This window comes from Chiloscyllium plagiosum, chromosome 24, assembly GCF_004010195.1.
Source record: "Chiloscyllium plagiosum isolate BGI_BamShark_2017 chromosome 24, ASM401019v2, whole genome shotgun sequence".
Classification (NCBI taxonomy): domain Eukaryota; kingdom Metazoa; phylum Chordata; class Chondrichthyes; order Orectolobiformes; family Hemiscylliidae; genus Chiloscyllium; species Chiloscyllium plagiosum.
Genome location: NC_057733.1, coordinates 47,811,373 through 47,821,095, shown reverse-complemented (window position 1 = coordinate 47,821,095; position 9,723 = coordinate 47,811,373). Strand labels below are relative to the sequence as shown.

The window sequence follows — 9,723 nt, the reverse complement described above, 5'->3', positions numbered from 1 at the left end:
TGCAGCATAGACAAGGGCTGAGTTAGTACTGAGGTGAGTCATTTCGTCTGGTCTTGTAATAACCAGTCGGCTCTTTGTGCCAACTGAATTTCAAGAGACAGGAATGACGAATAAATTTGTATCAAAGCCAGAAAAGGAAATCCGAGTTCAAAGTTGCTGCCTGACCTGCTGTGCTTTTCCAGCACCACTCTGGTCTAAACTCTGGTTTCCAGCATCTGCAGTCCTCACTTTTGCCTACTTGAGTTGGATGGTCATAATGGTATTGAATGGCAGAGCAGGCTTGAAAGGCTGAATGACCCACTCCTGTTCTTTACTCATTGGATGAGGACTTCACTGGCTAGGGCAGCATTTACTCCCCATCACTAATTGCCCAGAGGACAATTATGAGTCAACCACATTGCTGTGGGTCTGGAGTCACATGTAGGCTAGAGCACTTAAGAATGGCAGCTTCCTCCCCTAAAGGGCATTAGTAAACCAGATGAGTTTTTCCAACAATTAGCAATGGTTTCTCACTTCCAGTTTTTTATTGAATTCAAATTCCACCATCTGCCTTGGCAGGATTCGAACCCATGCCCCAAAAACATCAATCAATAGATGTGAGGCTGGAAGAGCACAACAGGTCTGACAGCATCCAAGGAGCAGGAAAGTTGGCATTCTGGGTTGAAATCCTTCGCCAGGAGCTGGGTCACTGGATTAACATAACGTGGAGGTGCCCGTGTTGGAGTGGGATGGACAAAGTTAAAACTCACATAACGCCAGGTTATAGGCCAACAAATTTATTTGGCAGTACTAGCTTTCGGAGCGTGGCTCCTTCATAGAGAGATAAATTAGAAATTCTTTCTCTGAAGGAGCCGTGCTCCGAAAGCTAGTGGCCTAGTGGTATTATTGCTGAACTGTTAATCCAGTTAAAATCACACAACACCTGGTTAGAGCCCAGTAGGTTTATTTGGGAGCACTAGCTATCAGCTGAAGGAGAGAGAGATGGCTAGTGCTCCCAAATAAACTTATTGGGCTCTAACCAGGTGTTGTGTGATTTTTAACTGGATTAGCAGTTCAGCAATAATACCACTAATCCATCAACTCCCTGTTGGCTGTGTGTCTAGGTATACAGTGTTAAAAATCACACAACACCAGGTTATAGTCCAACAGGTTTAATTGGAAGCACACTAGCTTTCGGAGCGACGCTCCTTCATCAGGTGATTGTGGAGGGCTCGATCATAACACAGAATTTATAGCAAAAATTTGCAGTGTGATGTAACTCAAATTGTACATTGAAGAATTGATTGTCTGTTAAGCCTTTCATCTGTTAGAATATCTGCTCAGCCACTTTCCTCTGCTGCCTGTCCCAAAGTCCACCTTGGAGGATGGTCACCCGATCACCTCCACAATCACCTGATGAAGGAGCGTCGCTCCGAAAGCTAGTGTGCTTCCAATTAAACCTGTTGGACTATAACCTGGTGTTGTGTGATTTTTAACTTTGTACACCCCAGTCCAACACTGGCATCTCCGAATCATAGGTATACAGTAGTTGGGGGTTCAGAGAGATGCCACCCAGGTCTCCCCCTCACTGAGCTGCAGTACCCGCGACATGCCGCTAGGGGCTCAAGCCGGCGCTGGCCGGAAGTGACGCACAGGGCCCACCCCGCTCGGTGTTGGGCGGAGAGATTCAGTCAGAGAGAGAGAGAGAGCCCGCTGTTTGCCCGCCCGTCAGTCAACCGGGGAGAGGGAGAGAGAGAGAGGGCCACGGCCGCTTGTGCTGGTCAGTGTCACTGAGCACGGTGAGAGAGAACCGGAGAGGGGAATGGCGAGGCGGCGGGGCGCGGCACGGACCGCGCTCTGATCCCGCGGGAGAGGGAGACCGCCCCTCGTGGGGAGCGCTCCCGATCCGTAACGGCTGCTGCCCGTGGGCGCGGACCCGCGCTTTTTAACCCCCCGGGGCGCGGCCCCGCTCGTATCTACCCGCGTTAGGGCATTTCCGCCCCCGCTTTACACCGGGAGCGCGCAAGGGATCTCTCACCCCCCCCCCCCATGGGTCCTCGCAACGGGAACGCGCAGGAAATTCCTCTCCTTCCTTGCACCGGGATCGCCCGCCCACATTTGCAGCGGGAACGCGTGGGATATTTGCCCCCCCCCCCGGGAACGCGCTGAGGATTTCTGCCCCCCCGCACCGGGAACGCGCTGAGGATTTCGCCCCCTTCCTTGCAGCGGAGCGCGTTCCCACTCGCCGCCCCTGATCTTAATCTAACTCTCTTCAATTAAAATAGCAAGTATTGTGGAGGTTAGGAGCAGGAATGCTGCCTTTTCTAATGGGAGTGAATATGGAATGGGGAAGGGACGGGCTGGGAATGTGAGTTGTGCGGTGCAGAGGGTTTTTTTTATTTCTGATCTCTGAAGCAGGAATATGGCGGGTCACTTCCTGGTTTGTAAATTTTTGAATAAAACTACAATGTGTGATTAATCAGGACGGCTAATAATCAGAAACTGTACTATTCCACTGGGTACTGCAGTTTGGTGAAGCGCTAGATTAATTAGCAGCTCCTCAGCACCCACCAGGCAGTTTAGAAAAATTGCATTTCATTTTTTTTTCCCTCTCTTTTATCTTGGGCAGAGAGAAACCTCCTGTGTTTCAGACACAATTTCCTGCCCCCTTCTCCTACCCTGTTTTAACGTTTAGGGCGGTGTCCTCGCACCCGTTCCTCGCCTTTGCAGCTTGCACAGAAATCAGGAAACATTGCTTACTTACGCTTTTGAGATCGGAAATTTGCTACCCCTTTCTAATTCCATGTTCCATCTTTATCAATCAGTCAGAGCTCGCACGTTAGCTTTGCATAAGCTTCATCGGTTGATCAATACGAGAGGGCATTAAACAAAAATGTCTTTGTTGTACATCATACCGAGCAAAGGTTTAAATGCTGTGCGTGACGCTGTGTGTGTCAAGCTGTTAGTACTTTCTCCTATTTTAGCCAGAGGGAAAGGAGGCTGCAGCATGCTCGGTTAGCCGGCCATATTGTTCATGCATATTCTTCGCCAAAATGATTCGCAAATAAAACTGGATTTTAATTTAAGACTGGGGTAACTGACATCAAGATTTTTATAATCAAAGAGAAGGCTTTGTTATAGGTAAGCGAAAGGCCGGTGTTTGTGCACATGGCTCCCTGCAAACAGAAAACTTCCTCCTATCCCACTTCTCTGCCATTTCCTTGTTAATTGTGTAATTTTTTTTGTTCAGAAGTGTACAATTCTGTTTTTCTTCCTAGCAATCTGCAGAAAACACCAGATTGCTAGTCAGACAATCCTAACACAATGTGGTGAGTCTCTTCTTTCAGACCATAATTCAGTTTCTTCTCACAATCTCATTATTTTGGTGGCATTGAGAAAGTTCCAAGTTGACTCCCCCTCTGGTGTGTGTTGTCAGAGAGAGGGCATACAGGCCACCCTTTCTGCTCAGCTGACTTTGTCAAAGCAATATTAAATCAATGCCTGCTGTCCTTCGTTTTTCCAACATCATCAGCTTCAAATGTTTTCCAGTTTTTGCCTTCAGAGATGCTGTGAACTTGGCATCAGTTGTTTCCTTTGGAGAAGCGTGTCATGCTCTGCCATTCCTAAAGTTTGCCGCCTCATGTTTTCCTGGAATGATCTTTATTGATCCTTTGTCAGAATCCTCAACCTGAAAAAACATCCTGAGCAGATCTTGTCTGATGCCTGCCTTGCTGCAATAGCAGCACTCAAAGTGACAGGGAGGAGGAAGAGAGTGACAGGAAGTATGTCATGTTTGTGGCAAACTTGTAATTTATTGCATAAGTTTGCTTTGAGTTTGCAATTTGATATTTCAGCCTTGAGAAACACTGGAATTCACATTGATAAACTTGGAGCTAATGTTTTAATGTCTGTATTTTAACTAATAAATTTAAATGACAAATTTTATGTCACTCATCAAGAAATTGGTTGGCTGTAACAAGGAAATGGTATCAGTGACTTAACCTGGTGGTGTTAGAAATGTGGTGGTTCATAAAAGCATTTGGTGAACTCAACTTGTGGTTTGAGGAGTCCGTGCAGTGTTACAATGAATGGTTCTGAAACAGATGTAGCAAACCTGGTCTTTGCTAAATTAAGAACCATTTAAAGAATATTTGTATAAGAGTACTGATACTCCTTATAGTTAATGTTTCCTTTGCTGATTGGAATGTACAAACTTTACTTTGCCATACCTTTGAAAAACTTATTCAATAAGACCTTTAACCTGGAAGAAATACCAACTCTCTCTCTCTCTCTCTCTCTTTCCCCCCCGCCCCACAAAAAACGTCATGCACCTTTTTAACTATTCTACTAGAATGATTTGTCATAATGGACTAACCTTTTGCGAAACACGAGGGAAGTAGATTTTTCTGATGAATAGATAATTGACTTCATTTAGCAATTCAGTTGCTGCTATGTATTTTACTTATTTTCTACAGTATTGCTGACAGTTTCCTTCCATTTAACAGGACTGGGAAATGAGCTGTTTGCAGCAGTTATTTGCTGGTTTTATTGTGCTCCCAGTGGAGAAATAATCAGTATCTGCACTATCTCCTCTCAGTTTGCATTGTTGAGATTGAAGTATTTGGATATTAACTATTTAAGATATGTTTTGGAAAGCTGAGGATTAATCTAACCATAGTGTGTAATATTTATCCCTCAGATATATTTTTCATCTAAATATTTGGGCCAAATGTTATTCATACTAAAACTTGGTCATGTACTAGACTTAATCTTCATTTCTATATATAATATATGCATGTGATTCAGAAGTGATGTTGGACATTTAGTCCTTGGTTGCTGTGCTATTTCATAAGACATTGAACGAAGGCCACAGTTTCATTTTCTTACCTACTACCAATACCCTTTGATTGCTGTAGTCAAGAATCTATTTACTGCTGTCCTAAAAGTATTACACTTCACTCTACTTTCGGAGAGAGTATTCCTGCTGCTCATTGTTCAGTGATTCCTTTCAGCAAGCTGTGAGGATGATGGTGGAAGTGACTGTCTTGTCCTTGAGGGAGGAGTGTTCTCCAGGTTATGGCCGAGTTTCATCGATTTCCAATTGTGGGAAGTGGTCCAAATGGGGATAGGAGTGAATGAGAGTGCTCATACTGACTTTGACACTTCAGGGCCGAGCAGCCCAGCCGGATTTGATCCAGCGGTTCTGCCGACTGTCTTGCCTTCGAGGGAGGAGTGTTCTCTGGGTTCTGGACTAGATTGGGTTGGGATATCTGGTCGGCAAGGATGAGTTGGACCGATGGGTCTGTTTCCGTGCTGTACATATCTATGACTATCAATAATTTATCAACACCCACTAGGCTAATGCCTAAAACCTACAGTGGGCTCATGGTAACCTATGGAGAAAGTGAGGACTGGAGATCAGAGCTGAAAAATGTGTTGCTGGAAAAGCGCAACAGGTCAGGCAGCATCCAAGGAGCAGGAGAATCGATGTTTCGGGCATAAGCCCTTCTTCAGGAATGAGGAAGGTGTGCCAAGCAGGCTAAGATAAAAGGTAGGGAGGAGGGACTTCGGGGAGGGGTGTTGGGAATGCGATAGGTGGAAGGAGGTTAAGGTGAGGGTGATAGGCTGGAGAGGGGTTGGGGGTGGAGAGGTCGGGAAGAAGCTTGCAGGTCAAGAAGGCGGTGCTGAGTCAGAGGATTGGGACTGAGATAAGGTGGGGGGGATGGGAAATGAGGAAGCTGGAGAAATCTGCATTCATCCCTTGTGGTTGGAGGGTTCCTAGGCGGAAGATGAGGCCCTCTTCCTCCAGGCGTCGTGTTGCCATGGTCTGGCGATGGAGGAGGCCAAGGACCTGCATGTACAATGGCGGAGTGGGAGGCGGAGTTAAAGTGCTCATTGAGAGTACCCTGTGCTGCTGCATCACTGTCTCGTTCGGGAATTGCACCGTCTTGGATCATAAGACCCGGGCAGTGAGGATGAGCTTAGCCTGGGGGAGGAGGCTGGTCATGGATGGGGGTGGTTCGGGCATGGAGGATTGGTTGGTTGGTGCGGGTGTCCCAGAGGTGTTCTCTGAAACGTTCCGCAAGTAGGCGGCCTGTCTCCCCAATGTAGAGGAGGCCACATCGGGTGCAGCGGATGCAGTAAATGATGTTTGTGGAGGTGCAGGTGAATTTGTGACAGATATGGAAGGATCCCTTGGGGCCTTGAAGGGAGAAGAATTTGAGTGGGGGGTGTGTTAGCCTTAGCTTTTCAGGTGCAGCGTGTGGTGTAAATGTCTTTAATGGAAGGAAGAGAGACTCTGATCTTCTCAGCTGTCCTCACTGTCCGGGTCTTATGATCCAAGACAGTGCAATTCCCGAACCAGACAGTGATGCAGTAGCACAGGGTACTCTCAATGAACCCTGTGTAGAATTTGATGAGGATGGGGGTTGGGAGGTGCGCTTTCCTCAGCCTGCACAGAAAGTAGAGATGCTGCTGGGCTTTCTTGGCTATAGAGCTGGTGCTGAGGGTTCATGTTAGATTCTTCAGATGTACGCCAAGAAATTTGGTGCTCTTCACGATCTCCATGGTGGAGCCATCAATCTCCAGCGGAGAGTGGTCACTCTGTGCCCTCCTGAAGTCAACAACCATCTCTTTCGTTGTGTCCACGTTCAGAAACCGGTTGGTGGCTCTGCACCAGTCCGTTAACCACTGTATCTCCTCTCTGTATGTTGATGAGACCTACTACAGTCGTATCGTCAGCAAATTCGATGATGTGATTTGACCTGTGCATCGCTGCACAGTCACGTGTCAGCAGGGTGAACAGCAGTGGATTGAGCACACAGCCCTGGGGGGCCCCATGCTCAGTGTGATGGCATTGGAGATGCTGTTCCCAATCCGGACTGACTGAGGTGTCCCAGTCAGGAAGTCCAGGATCTAGTTACAAAGGGAGGCATTTAGGCCCAGCAGACTTATCTTTCCAATCAGGTGCTGAGGAATGGTAGTGTTAAATGCATCTGTTGAGCGGTTGGGTCGATGCGTGAACTGCAAGGTATCCAGTGAGGAGGGGCAACAGGATCTACCTTCACAAAATCCACAAACAGGACTACCTGGACAGATCTGTTGTTTCTGCCTGTTCCTGCCCCATGGAACTGATTTCTTCCGACATTGACTCAATTTTTTTTCTTCCTTTGTCCAGTCCCTTCCCACTGACATCCACGCTTTTACTGATGCTTTACGTTGGTTTCAAAATTTCCAGTTCACAGCAGGAGCTGCTGCCTCTTCACCATGGATGTGCAATCCCTTTATACATCCATCTGTCCCCATCAGGATGGTCTCAGCACTCTCCCCTTTTTCCTGGAAAGAAGGCCCGAACCACCCCCATCCATGACCAACCTCCTCCCCCAGGCTGAGCTCATCCTCACTTGGAACAAAGACTCCTTTAACTCTCTCTCTGTCTTCAGGTCAAAGGTGTGGCCATGGGGACTTGATAGGCCCAGTTTTTCCTGTCTCTTTGTGGGGTATATGAGATATTCCAATCTTACTTGGGACCCCTACCCACAACTCTTTCTGCTTTCCATTTGTGTTCTGAACTGAAAAATTTGTCAACTTTACTTCCAGTCCCTGCCCTTGCCTTCACTTGGTCCATCTCTGACTCCTCCCTTCCCTTCCTCGACATCTCTGGGGATAGGCTGATTAAGGATATCCATTATAAACTCACTGACTCCCACAGAAATGTGGACTACGGACTCTGACATCCTGCTTCCTGCAAGAACTCCACCTCGTTCTCCCTGTTTCTTTGTCTCCATAGCATCTGTTTTGATGATGCCATTTTCCACTGGGGAACCTGAAATGTCCACCTTTTTGTCTGCTGATGATTCTCCACTACTATAAGTGAGAGAGCCATTGGCCATGTTTGAGCCATCTCCTGCCTTCGCTTCTCTTTCCTCCTACAGCAATGGTAGGATCACTCTGGTCCTCACCATCCCTTCAGCCTCTGCATCCAAAAGATTGTAAGTCACCATTTCTGTTACCTCCAACAGGTTTCCACAACCAGACACACATTCCCTTCCTCTCTCCTGTCAACCATTCCACAGGGATAGTTCCCTCTGGGACATACTGGTCCACTTTTGCCTTACTGTAAACACCTGCCCACACCCAGAGGACTTCCTACGCAATCACTGGAGGTGTAACACTTGCCTGTTTAGCTCCTCCCTCTTCACTCCCCGAGGCCACTATATACCTTCCAGGTGAAGCAGCAATTTACCTGTACTTCATTCAATCTAGTCCACTTCCCAGTATTTGTTCACCTGTATTGGGAAGGTGAAACACAGACTGAGTGACCGCATTGCAAAACGCTTTTTCTGTCAGTAAAAACGATATAGAACTTCCAGTGGCCTACAACTTCAAAACATCACCACACCAAACATTTCTGTCTCAGGCCTGCTGAGGTGTTCCAGCGAACTACAATGCAAGCTTGAAGAACAGCATCTCATTTCCTGCTCGGGGACCCTGCAGCCTCTAGGACTCTAGCAAGTTCAGTAACTTTAGCGCTGGATTCCATTCTCTTTTTTGCCCATTTCCATACCCAGTTCGGTTATGGCATGGGTTGCTTTTTAGCACAGCCAACCCATTTTTACCCACTGTCACCCTATTATCACATTACACGGTTTGCTTTCAGCATAGACTACTTTCCCTGCTACTCTGTTTTCCATCACCAGTTTCTGTTCTGTCCTGGCATGCCATCCCTATTCCTTTCATATCTCTATCAATCCTTCTCTGCCTGTCGGTTCTTGTATTAATTCCACATTTTCATGATTTGTCATCTTTCCTAGTATTATTAATGTAAGTACTAATGCAGCAAAATGATCATTAATTGAAGAAGGATCTTGATATACAAATCCCTGCCTCTTCAGAAGAAAGGCTTGAAGTCTTACAAGTAAACATATCTAGCATTGCTCACCAAATTACACTCTAATTTTGAAGAACTAATTTGGTTGCTTCATTAATATCTGCTGTATAATAGTATACAGATTGCAATTGGGCTGTCATAATCTGTATCACAACCATGACAAGTTGTGAACTGATTTGGACCATATAGGTTCCAAAAACACAATACCGAAAATGGGATGATGCAGGATGCCATATAGATATTTTTAATCAACCAGTTCAGAAATGTTATGAGACATTCTTTGAGCAGATGGGGCTTGAACCTAGCCTATTGCCTGCAGTATGCTGTGTATTGATAATTTCAGTTCCATGGCAGTCACCTTGCAGTCCATTTTATTGTATCAATGATTCATTAACTTGAAATTGTGCTGTGAAAATAGTGCATAATAAGATAGTTTGTAATAATTTACTGTCATTAGCAACGATTTCTGGGCTTCAGACATTGTAATGAAAACACCTGAAACAAATAATAATTTCTGCCATTCATTTAATTTCTCAATGCTGTCATACATTGTGTCCACAATCTTATATGAACGTGTATTCATAATGGGTTTCTGAAAATTCTGTCCAAGATTGCTAGAAGAGGCAATAAATATATAGTCTGTTACCAAATCTTTCCAGTATTGTGATGAATGTGACCAATTATTTCTCTATACAACTGTTCTGTACATAAAATTGTTGTAAAATTACAACAATTACTGACCTTTGTGCAGCTCAGTAATTTTGCTTTGCAATATTGTTGCAACATGTTACCATAAGGTGGTAATATTTTGACAGGTATGCTACAGAAATTGTTTTCATATTACAGACAATAAC

General features: G+C 45.6%; 1 protein-coding gene across 2 annotated transcripts in view; it reads left to right on the top strand.

Annotated features, from left to right (window-relative positions):
* Window positions 1-1,625: 1,625 nt before the first annotated feature.
* The window catches only part of arhgdia (Rho GDP dissociation inhibitor (GDI) alpha), a 49,492-nt gene continuing 41,394 nt past the window's right edge, over window positions 1,626-9,723 (top strand). The window contains exon 1 of one of the 2 annotated variants that reach the window (XM_043715019.1): window positions 1,626-1,759. The gene's annotated coding sequence lies outside the window, so the exon portion shown is untranslated. Of the gene's footprint in view, window positions 1,779-9,723 lie in introns of both variants that reach the window. The other variant, XM_043715017.1, reaches the window with a different exon arrangement.